This window comes from Hypanus sabinus, chromosome 5, assembly GCF_030144855.1.
Source record: "Hypanus sabinus isolate sHypSab1 chromosome 5, sHypSab1.hap1, whole genome shotgun sequence".
NCBI lineage: Eukaryota > Metazoa > Chordata > Chondrichthyes > Myliobatiformes > Dasyatidae > Hypanus > Hypanus sabinus.
Window position 1 is genome coordinate 73,718,450 of NC_082710.1, and position 12,258 is coordinate 73,730,707.

General features: G+C 49.1%; 1 protein-coding gene across 1 annotated transcript in view; it reads right to left on the minus strand.

The window, feature by feature from the left end:
* The window catches only part of LOC132394761 (paladin-like), a gene marked incomplete at its 5' end in the record, with an annotated part of 332,204 nt that overhangs the window by 319,047 nt on the left and 899 nt on the right, over positions 1–12,258 (minus strand). The window lies entirely within an intron of this gene.

The following is a 12,258-nucleotide window of genomic DNA, read 5'->3' on the forward strand; positions in this document are numbered from 1 at the left end:
TAGACTGAACAACATAATAAAAAAATACACAGAGAAAGCTACATTAGACTACAGACCTACACTGGACTGCATAAAGTGCACAAAAACAGTGCAGGCATTACAATAAATTATAAACAGGACAATAGGGCAAGGTGTCAGTCCAGGCTATGGGTATTGAGGAGTCTGATAGCTTGGGGGAAGAAACTGTTACATAGTCTGGTTGTAAGAGCCCGAATGCTTCGGAGCCTTTTCCCAGATGGCAGGAGGGAGAAGAGATTGTATGAGGGGTGCATGGGGTCCTTCATAATGCTGTTTCCTTTGCAGATGCAGCGTGAAGTGTAAATGTCCATTTTGGCAGGAAGAGAGACCCCGATGATCTTCTCAGCTGACCTCACTATCTGCTGCAGGGTCTTGCGATCCGAGATGGTGCAATTTCTGAACCAGGCAGTGATGCAGTTGCTCAGGATGCTCCCTGTAGAATGTGATGAGGATGGGGGGTGGGAGATGGTCTTTCCTCAGCCTTTGTAAAAAGTAGAGACACTGCTGGGCTTTCTTTGCTATGGAGCTGGTGTTGAGGGACCAGGTGAGATTCTCCGTCAGGTGAACACCAAGAAATTTGGTGCTCTTTACGATCTCTACCGAGAAGCCGTCAATGTTCAGCGGGGAGTGGTCGCTCCGTGCCCTCCTGAAGTCAGCAACCATCTCTTTTGTTTTGTTCACATTAAGAGACAGGTTGTTGGCTCTGCACCAGTCTGTTAGCCACTGTACCTCCTCTCTGTAAACTGACTCGTCGTTCTTGCTGATGAGACCCACCACGGTCGTGTCATCAGTGAACTTGATGATAAGGTTCGAGCTGTGTGTTGCAGCACAGTCGTGGGTCAGCAGAGTGAACAGCAGTGGGCTGAGCACGCAACCCTGGGGAGCCCCCATGCTCAGTGTGATGGTGTTGGAGATGCTGCTTCCGATCCAGACTGACTGAGGTCTCGCAGTCAGGAAGTCTAGGATCCAGTTGTAGAGGGTGGTGTTCAGGCCTAGGAGGCTCAGCTTTCCAATCAGTTTCTGAGGGATGATTGTGTTGAATGCTGAACTGAAGTCTATGAACAGCATCCGAACATGTGTGTCTATTTTGTCCAGGTGCATTAGGGCCAGGTGGAGAGTGGTGGCAATGGCGTCATCTATTGAGCGGTTGGGATGGTACGCAAACTGCAGGGGGTCCAGTGAGGGGGGCAGCAGGGTCTTGATATGCCTCATGACGAGCCTCTCAAAACACTTCATGATGATGGATGTGAGTGCAACGGGACGGTAGTCATTTAGGCAGGACACTGAAGACTTCTTCGGCACGGGGACGATGGTGGCGGCCTTGAAGCACGTTGGAACGGTGGCGCTGCTCAGGGAGATGTTGAAGATGTCAGTGAGAACATCTGCTACTGGTCTGCACATCCTCTGAGCATTCTACCAGGGATGTTGTCTGGTCCAGCAGCCTTCCGTGGGTTGACCCTGCACAGGGTTCTTCTTACATCGGCCACGGTGAGACACAGCACCTGGTCATTTGTAGGAGGGGTGGACTTCCTCGCCGCCACGTCATTTTCTGCCTCAAACCGGGCGTAGAAGTTATTCAGCGCATTTGGGAGGGAGGCATCACCTGCACAGTCAGGTGATGTTGTCCTGTAATTGGTGATGTCCTGGATGCCCTTCCACATGCGCCATGTGTCGCTGCTGTCCTGGAAGTGGCTGTGGGTTGGCTGGGTGTGTGCACGCATTGCCCCTCTGATGGCTCAGGACAGTTTGGCCCTTGCTGTTGTTAGAGCTGCCCTGTCCCTGCTCTGAAGGCAGAGTCGCGGGACCTCAGCAGCGCACGCACCTCTGCGGTCATCCATGGCTTCTGGTTGGCACATATAGTGATGGTCTTGGACAGAGTAACATCAACAATGCACTTTCTGATATAGCTGGTCACTGATGCTGTGTACTCCTCTAAGTTGGTAGAGTCGCCATCGGTTGCAGCCTCCCTGAACATGTGTCAGTCAGTGTGCTCAAAGCAGTCTTGAAGAGCAGAGATGGCTCCTGCTGGCCAGATTTTCACCTGCTTCCGAACTGGTCTGGAGCGCCTGGCGAGTGGTCTGTATGCTGGGATTAGCATAACAGAGATGTGGTCTGAGTATCCGAGGTGGGGGCAGGGCTCTGCCTGGAACGCGTCAGGGATGTTTGTGTAAACAAGATCCAACGTGTTCTCCCCACTCGTTGCAAAGTTCACATACTGATGGAATTTGGGGAGCACTGACTTAAGGTTCACGTGGTTAAAATCACCGGCGACAATAAACAGACCATCAGGGTGTGTGTTCTGCAGTTCGCTTATAGCCCTGTACAGTTGACAAAGCGCCTCCTAGCATTAGCGCTGGGGGGAATGTAGACACTGAATATAAGGACAGAGGTGAATTCCTCTGCAGATGATACTGAGATAGGTTGTGTTGTGAATAATGAAGTAGGTTTTCAAAGTTTGCAGAGAGATTTAGGCCAGTTAGAAGAGTGGGCTGAAAGATGGCAGATGGAGTTTAATCCTGAGTGTAGAGTGCTATATTTTGGTAGGAATAATCAAAATAGGACATACATGGTAAATGGTAGGGCATTGAAGAATGCAGTAGAACAGAGTGATCTAGGAATAATGGTGCATAGTTCCCTGAAGGTGGAATCTCATGTGGATAGGGTGGTGAAGAAAGCTTTTGGTATGCTGGCCTTTATAAATCAAAGCATTGAGTATGGGAGTTGGGATGTAATGTTGAAATTGTACAAGGCATTGTTAAGGCCAAATTTGGAGTACTGTGTACAGTTCTGGTCACCGAATTATAGGAAAGATGTCAACAAAATAGAAAGAGTACAGAGAAGATTTACTAGAATATTACCTAGGTTTCAGCACCTAAGTTACAGAGAAAGGTTGAACAAGTTAGGTTTTTATTCTTTGGAGCGTAGAAGGTTGAGGGAGGACTTGATAGAGGTATTTAAAATTATGACTTGGATAGGCTTTTTCCATTGAGAGTAGGGGAGATTCAAACAAGAGGACATGAGTTGAGAGTTAGGGGGCAAAAGTTTAGGGGTAACATGAGGGAGATCTTCTTTACTTAGAGAGTGGTAGCTGTGTGGAATGAGCTTCCAGTAGAAGTGGCAGAAGCAGGTTCAATATTGTCATTTAAAGTAAAATTGGATATTTATATGGACAGGATAGGAATGGAGGGTTATTGGCTGAGTGCAGGTCGGTGGGACTAGGTGAGAGTAAGCGTTCGGCATGGACTAGAAGGGCTGAGATGGCCTGTTTCTGTGCTGTAATTGTTATATGGTTATATGGTAAGTCATTCCAAATTGTTTGGAGTCTTCCCCAATCAGAAGTCCTGGGTGAACCATGAGATCTGAAACTGGCTGAGGACCAGATCAGAGATATCCAAGTCGGGAGACCAAAAATGCTGCAAGAAGTGCAGTTATGAACCCCAGAAAGCCATCCCATAGGCAAAGTGGAGATTTTGGACCAAACTAGAATGAATGAGGGATGCTCGACAGCTGTGGCAGGATTTTATTGCTATAACTTCCTACAAAGTTCAATCAAGTGATAGAGCTTCACTTTCACGAGTCCAATGCTTGCTTTGATCATTGGAATATGGTGAAACCATCACACTCTCAAATCTCCTGATGATCCTTTGATCACAGTATCTGACACAGGCTGCTTTCAGCAGGGCAAACCCAAGGAAAGAATCCAGAATGGACAGGGTGCCTGGCCTGTGTGTTCATTGATATCTTTAACTGCTCACTTTAGCAGTGTGTGGTACCCACCTGCTTCGAGCAACTTCAATTATTCTGGTGCCCAAGAAGAGCGTGGTAATCTGCATCAATGACTATCGTCCAGTTGCACTTGCATTCACAGTGATGAAGTGTTTTGAGAGGCTGATGATGGAAAATATCAGCTGTCCCTGAGAGGAGAATTGAATCCACTCCAACTTGCTACTAGAACCCTGGATCAACTGAACAGGATGCATACATCAGGATGCTCTTTATCAATTAAAGTTCAGAATTTAATACCATCATCCTGTAGCGATGTACTACATACAGAGCTAGAGACGACACACAATCGGTAAGTCATCTCGAGACTAGTTTATTCAAACTTTGTGGCGCTGGCATTTAATCCCTAGCGACCGCCCTCTCCGGGCAGAAATGACATCAGAGGTGCGTTACCAAAGTCTCTCCCCGCGCGCTGGCTATTTGTGAGCCGGTTTGCCTGCGCAGAAAGTGGGTCGCCAGATAGTCCCCCCCCCCCCAGAACCGGCAATACACCCCCCAATGTCCACAGTCTGGATCAGCCTCTGTTTGGGAGGTCTGCTTCTGTGCTGCGGTGTCTGAACCTCGACCGGCTGCGCCAAGTCCACATGGGCTGGTTTGAGTCGGTCCACCATGAAAACCTCCTCTTTCCCCCCAATGTCCAGCACGTATGTGGACCCGTTGTTGTTGATCACCTTGAATGGCCCCTCGTACGGCCGCTGTAGTGGTGCCTGGTGTCTGCCCCTTCGTACAAACACAATCTTACAGTCTTGCAGGTCTTTGGGTACATGGGTCCGTCCATGCTGTGAAGTAGGTACAGGGCCAGGTTGCCGAGACTTTCACCTAGTCTGTCCAGGGCTGCTGCGGGTTCTTCCTCTTGCCCCCTTGGGGCTGGTATGAACTCTCCTGGGACAGCCAGGGGTGCACCATACACCAACTCGGCCAACAAGGCATTCAGATCCTCTTTGGGCGCTGTGCGAATTCCAAGCAGGACCCAAGGAAGCTCGTCCACCCAGTTAGGTCCTCTCAGGTGGGCCATGAGAGCCGACTTCAGGTGACGGTGGAAACGCTCCACTAGTCCGTTCGACTGTGGGTGGTAGGCAGTAGTGTAGTGTAGTTGCGTTCCCAACAGGCTGGCCACAGCCGACCACAGGCTGGAGGTGAACTGGGTGCCTCTGCCAGAGGTAATGTGGGCCAGTACCCCGAAACGTGCTACTCAGGTTGCAATCAGTGCCCGGGCGCAGGAATCGGCGGATGTGTCAGTGAGCGTGACCGCCTCTGGCCAACTTGTGAACCGGTCTACCATAGTTAGGAGGTACCGCGCTCCTCATGACACAGGTAGGGGCCCACGATATCCACATGAATGTGGTTGAATCTCCAGTGGGTGAGTTCGAACTGCTGCGGCGGGGCTTCAGTGTGCTGCTGCACCTTGGCTGTTTGGCACTGCGCGCACGTTCTGGCCCATTCACTGACTTGTTTGCGAAGTCCGTGCCACGCGAACTTGCTGGAGACCAGCCGGACGGTTGTCCTGATAGATGGGTACGCCAAACCATGTATGGAGTCGAAAACTCACCGCCTCCAGGCTGCCGGGACGATGGGGCGAGGTTGGCCGGTAGCCAAGTTGCACAGGAGGGTCCTCTCACCTGGGCCTACGAGAAAGTCCTGCAGCTGCAAACCCAAGACTGCAGTCCTGTAACTGGGCATCTCGTCATCTGACTGCTGCGCCTCCGCCAGTGCTGCATAGTCCACCCCCAGGGACAGGGCCTGGACAGCTGGTCTGGAGTGTGCGTCCGCCACGATGTTGCCCTTTCCCGAGACATGCTGGATGTCAGTTGTGTACTTGGAGATGTAGGGCAGATGTCGCTGCTGGCAGGATGACCAGGGATTGGACACCTTTGTGAATGCGAAGGTCAACGGTTTGTGGTCCATGAACACGCTGAATAGCCTGCCTTCTAAGAAGTACCTGAAATGCCGGATTGCCATATACAGTGCCAACAGCTCCCGGTCGAAAGCACTGTACTTGAGTTCGGGTGGTCGTAGGTGCTTGCTGAAGAACGCCAGGGGTTGCCAGCGCCCCTCGATGAGTTGCTCCAGCACCCCACTGACTGCTGTGTCGGATGCGTCCACTGTGAGTGCGGTCGGAACGTCCGTTCTGGGGTGCACCAGCATCGTGGCATCTGCCAAGGCTTCCTTGGCCTTAACGAAAGTGGCTGCAGCCTCCTCGTCCCAAGTAATGTCCTTGCCTCTACCCGACATCAGGGTGTACAAAGGGCGCATGATACGGGCTACTGAAGGGAGGAAATGGTGGTAGAAGTTCACCGTACCAACGAACTCCTGCAGGCCTTTGACTGTGTTGGGCCGGGCAAAGTGGCGGAACGCGTCTACCTTGGCGGGCCGAGGTGTTGCCCCGTCTTTGGTAATCCTGTGGCCCAGGAAGTCGATGGTATCGAGACTGAACTGGCATTTGGCTGGGTTGATCGTGAGGCTAAAATCACTCAGGCGGGAGTAGAGCAGGCGGAGGTGGGACAGATGCTCCTGATGACTACTGCTGGCTATGAGGATGTTGTCCAAGTAGATGAACACAAAGTTCAGGTCACGGCCCACCGCATCCATTAGCCGCTGGAACGTCTGTGCGGCATTCTTCAGGCCAAATGGCATTCGGAGGAACTCGAACAGGCCGAATGGGGTGATGAGTGCTGTTTTGGGGATGTCTTCAGGGTGCACCGGAATTTCATGGTATCCCAGGATGAGGTCTACTTTGGAAAAGATTCTTGCCCCGTGCAGGTTTGCTGCAAAGTCCTGTATGTGTGGCACAGGGTAGCGGTCTGGAGTTGTAGCCTCGTTCAGGCTGCGGTAGTCACAGCATGGTCTCCAGCCCCCGGCCGCTTTGGGCACCATGTGCAGGATGAAGGCCCATGGGCTGTCACACCACCGTACGATCCCCAATTCCTCCATCCTCTTGAACTCCTCCTTTGCCAGGCAGAGCTTTTCTGAGGGGACCCTTCGTGCGCATGCGTGGAAGGGTGGTCCCTGGGTCAGGATGTGGTGCTGTACCCCGTGTCTGGGCATGGCTGATGGCTGCCGTGAACTACGGTGCCAGAATTGATGGAAAGTCTGCCAGGAGTCTGGTGAATTCGTTGTCCGACAGCATGATGGAGTCCAGGTGTGGGGCCGGCAACTTGGCTTCACCCAGGGAGAACGTCTGGAAAGTCTCGGCATGTACCAGTCTTTTCCCTTGCAAGTCGACCAGCAGGCTGTGAGCTCGCAAGAAGTCTGCCCCCAGGAGTGGTTGGGCCACCGCGGCCAGTGTGAAGTCCCACGTGAACCGGCTGGTGCCGAACTGCAGCTGCACTTTGCGGGTGCCGTAGGTCCGTATTGTGCAGCCGTCTGCGGCCCTCAGGTTGGGTCCCGTCGGGGGCAAGATGCTGATTTCCACTCCGGTGTCGACCAAGAAGCGGCATCCCAACTGTTTGTCCCAGACGTACAGGAGGCTGTCCTGGTGGCCAGCCACCATAGTCATTAGTGGTCACTGGCTCTGGCCCTGGCCCTGGCAGGATGGGCGACAACAGTGGGCTTCTGTGCCCCACCACTGGTGGTAGAAGCACTGCTGTTCACTGGCCTCCTCACTCCTGCCTCTGCGTTGTGTGCGCCCCCTGTCGGGCCTGGTCTTGTCTGCTGTTGGGCGCGTGGCCTGGTAATCTGACCGACAGATGCCACGCTCTCCCTCTTGGCTTTCCACAGCACGTCTGCCCGGGCCGCCACCTTCCTGGGGTCACTGAAATCTGCGTCGGCCAGCAGCAGATGTATGTCCTCGGGCAGTTGCTCTAGGAACACTTGCTCAAACATGAGGCAGGGCTTGTGTCCGTCAGCCAGGGACAGCATCTCGTTCATCAATGCTGACGGCAGTCTGTCTCCCAAACCATCCAGGTGAAGCAGGCGAGCACCCCGCTTACGCCGTGAGAGGCCAAAGGTCCCAATGAGCAGCGCCTTGAATGCTTCATACTTGCCTTCTTCCGGGGGCGACTGGATGAAATCCGCAACCTGGGCGGCTGTCTCCTGGTCAAGGGCGCTCACCACGTGGTAGTAACGCGTGGAATCAGAGGATATCTGCCGAATCTGGAACTGGGCTTCTGCTTGGCTAAACCACACGCGTGGTCGCAGCGTCCAGAAAGTCGGCAGTTTTAGCGAAACTGCATGAACAGGTGAAGAGCCGGTCATCTTTGGTCCAAATTCCGTTTGGACCGTCAGGGTCACCAATGTAGCGATGTACTACATACAGAGCTAGAGAGGACACGCAGTCGGTAAGTCATTTCGAGACTAGTTTATTCAAACTTCGCAGCGCTGGCATTTAATCCCTAGTTCCCGCCCTCTCCGGGCGGAAATGACATCAGAGGTGCAGTACCAAAGTCTCTCCCTGCACACTGGCTACTTGTGAGCCGGTTCGCCTGCGCAGAAAGTGGGTCACCACAATCCCTTCAAAACTAACCAACTAAGACCTAGGCCTCAATACATCCTTGTGTAACTGGAGGTTTGATTTCCTCACTTGCGGACCCCAGTCAAGTTGGTTTGGCAACATCTCCTCCACGATCTCCATCAGTACAGGTGCACCACAAGATTCTGTGCTTAGACCCCTGCTCCACTCATGTTTCACCTATGACTGCGTGGCTAAGCACAGCTCCAATGCCACATTCAAGTTTGCTGATGATACCACTGTTGTGGACCATATCAAATGTGCTGGTGAATCATGTTGGCCAGAAAGAACTAAAGTCTACAAAATCAGTGATTTTGAATAAATCAGGGACAATGGAAGCAGACAGACCAATTGCCTTTGTCCTTGCCATAAGGGAGAAGATGGAGTCTGCCATTTTATGAAGAGACTGTTCATTATTTTGTGAGCTGAAGTCACTTGGCTTGATCAATGTTTTAAAGCACAATGATGCCTCAGGTAATCTGCTGAACTAGGGATCATTTCCAAATAAGAAGTTATTTGTGAGCTGCTTTTTGGTTGGATATAACATGCAGGTTTGTAATTTTGGGGTCTGAGAGATTCAAGCTGGCTGCAAATTAAGAACGAAGAGCCATAAGTTAGCGATTATTACTTGCTGGGAAGAGGGCAATAAATGGATGCTGGCCTGGTTTAGAGCCAATAAAAAGGTGTTAAAGGTCAGACACATGACCTGTGGTCAATGACCCTGGAATGCAATATTTGAATTGGTAAGGAATGAATATAAAAGCAAACACTTCAACTGTGCTACAGTAATGACTCAGTAAGAGGTTCACCACTGTGGATGCTAGCTGCCCCACAGACAAGGAGATTTGAAACAGGACTACAAGGAACTTGTGGCCAGCAGCAGAAACTCCTCTTTCACTGGTATTATTTTTACTATTCTTTGACTGCTCATGGAAGGTCAGGAAAACTCAGTAGACGTGCACACAGTTATCTTGTTGTTCACGTTTATGTTCTTCTGTTGAGACAATAAAGGTACTTGTCCATAATTTCTCTCTTCATCTCCCTGATCACTATTACAAGGGGTGATTCTTTTAACAATCAGCATACAGGGGAGAGATTGAAAATATAGCTGAGTGTTGTCATGACAACCACCTCTCACTCAATGTCAGCAAGACCAAGGAGCTGATTGTAGACTTCATGAGCCAGTCCTCATCAGGGGATCAGAGGTGGGGAGGGTCAGCAACCTTAAATTCCTAGGTGTTATTATTTCAGAAGACCTGTCCTGGACCCAGCGCGCAAATGCAATAGTGAAGAAAGCACAGTAGTGCCTTTACTTCCTTAGGGGTCTGTGGAGATTTAGCATGATATCTAAAACCCTGACAAACTTCTATAGATATATAGTGGCTGCATCACAGCCTGGTATGGGAACACCATTGTCTTTGAATTGAAAATGCCACACAAGGTAGTTGATTCAGCCCAGTTCATCACATGTGAAGCCCTCCCAACCATTTAACTTATCTACGTGAAATGCTGTCATAGAAAAGCAGCATCCATTGTCAGAGATCCTCACCACCCAGGCCATTCCCTTTTCTCACTGCTACCATCAGGTAGAAGGAGATACAAGAGCCTTAGGACTCACACCACCAGGTTCAAGAACAGTTACTATCCCACAACCATTAGGCTCTTGAACAAAGGGGTTGACTACACTCAATAGCCAAAGTATTGAGATATTTCTACAACCAGTGATCTCACTTTAAGGCTCTTTATCTTGCTATTTCCTGCTCTCATTATCTATTGCTATTTATTTATATTTGCATTTGCACAGTTTGTAGTCTTCTCCACTCTGGTTGGCTTTTCATTGATCCTGTTATAGTTACTATTCTATAGGTTTGCTGAGTATGCCCACAGGAAAATGAATCTCAGAGTTGTGTGTGGTGACATATGTGTTCACTTTGAACATTGAAATCAAGCTCCCATGCACCACTGATGATGTCAACTCATTCCACACTCTCATGACCCTCTGAATGATGAAGTTTACCCTCATGTTCCCCTTAAATTTCACACCTTTCACCTCTGGTGGTAGTCCCACCCAACCTCTGTGGAAAAAGCCAGCTTGCATTGATCCTATCTATACTCCTTAATTTTGTATATCTCTATCAAATCTCCTCTCAATCTTCTACATTCTAAAGAATAAAATTCTAACCTGTTTAATCTTTCCTTATAACTCACATCCTCCTGAGTCGTCAGCTTATTTTGAAAACAAGTTTGACATGTATTGGACTTGCTTCTATCCACGATGAGCATAAACATCCTCCTTTTGGAACTCTCCTGCTAGCAAGGATGGTGGGGTCTTCAGAAGCAGCAGATGGTTGAGTGTTAACTCTTCCAAATCATTGGGATTGGAGGATGCTTTAGTAATTGGATGACCATTGATAAAAGACTATTTCACAAAGGACTGTGCTGAAACCCTCTTCATCAAGATTCGGTACCTTCATGGAATTGAGGACCTTTCACACAGACCTCCGTGATGTGAGCCAGCTGGGGGATTAGAAATCTGCTTAATCCCGTTTTGTAGAAGGACATCATTGATCTGTGAATGATTCCACTTCTGAATGATTTCTTTCAACTCCTACTCAACAAAGTCTGTCACATTATCAGAGTGCAATTCATGAACCTGTCCTCGCCTAGCTATAAAGCATCAAAGTGCATTAACAAAGAAATCTGCGTCTAAAGAAGATGCCACTTCAATGCACAGCTAGACAGGTAAATATAACCCTGTAACTTTCACTGTAATTCTTCTGATCTCCTTAAAAGGTCTAACGTAGTTCACTCCACACAAATGCTGGAGGAACTTAGCAGGCCAGGCAGCGCCAATGAAAAAGAGTATAGTTGACGTTTTGGGCCGAGACCCTTCAGCAGGATTAACAAAGGATTAGTTTTAGTGGGTAGCTGATCACCAGTCCAGATTCATTGGGTTGAAGGGCCTGTTACTGTGCTGTATCTATGACTATGACATTAATGTTAATGTAACTTACAAAATTTATCTACAGTGTGCATTTTAACATTACTGCTGAAACAATTACAGTTCTTAATTATTTACAGTAAACATTGGTTTTATTCACCCTTTTCCTTCCAAAATCATGTCATTTAAAGAGTCAACACTCAAATTGCATCCTTTGACCTCATCCCCCAAGATCTGGAACCACTTGCAGCCTCACAGTTTATCTTATCCACCTTGGATCTGAAGCCCTAGATCACAGTCGTTCCCCACTTCCCAGCCTCACGATCATTCCAAGCTGCATATCTCACTGTTTACTTGGAAGATTTTGCAGATGCCAGATATCTTGAGCAACACACACAAATGCTGGAGGAACTGAGCAAATCAGGCAGCAATCCAAGAAAGGAATAAACAGTTAACATTTCAAGTCAATCAGGGCTGATAGTCTCACAGTTTGCTGCTGACTACTGCATTTGGGGGATCACCCACGCATAATACTTGTGAAACTGAGAGGGGGTGAGCAGCGATGAATATTTAGTCAACAAAAAAAATCAGACCATCTGTTTATGATAAAGAATTGGCTCTGACTTGTTGATGAAATTGAAATCACAATTGATGTCAGATAATCTGCAAAGTTTCACTGATTCAGGCTGGGTATTTGTGGTTTGCGCACTGTTTTGAATGGTCAGTGCTGCCTGCCCATTGGGGACCACTGCTCAATCATGTGGTGTTTGCCTGAGGGTTCCTAACTTTGTTTTAAAAGGTGGAAATACGTATTCTTCCTGTTGAACTGAAACTGTTTGTTTAAGTGCTGCAGATGCATGGACAGTTTGCTTGTTACCTGTGTTTATTGAACAGAACAGAATATTGGGAATGCTCTGTGGGTAAACAAAGAGCTTCTTGTGAGTTACACAATAAGGAGAAAGTAACTGCTACAACATGTCTCATGCAACCAAGCAAAGTGGCTGATGCCAAGCAGTCCTGGCAGGAGATTGCAAGGGGGTTTTTGCTACAGAAATGCAGCCCATGAAGC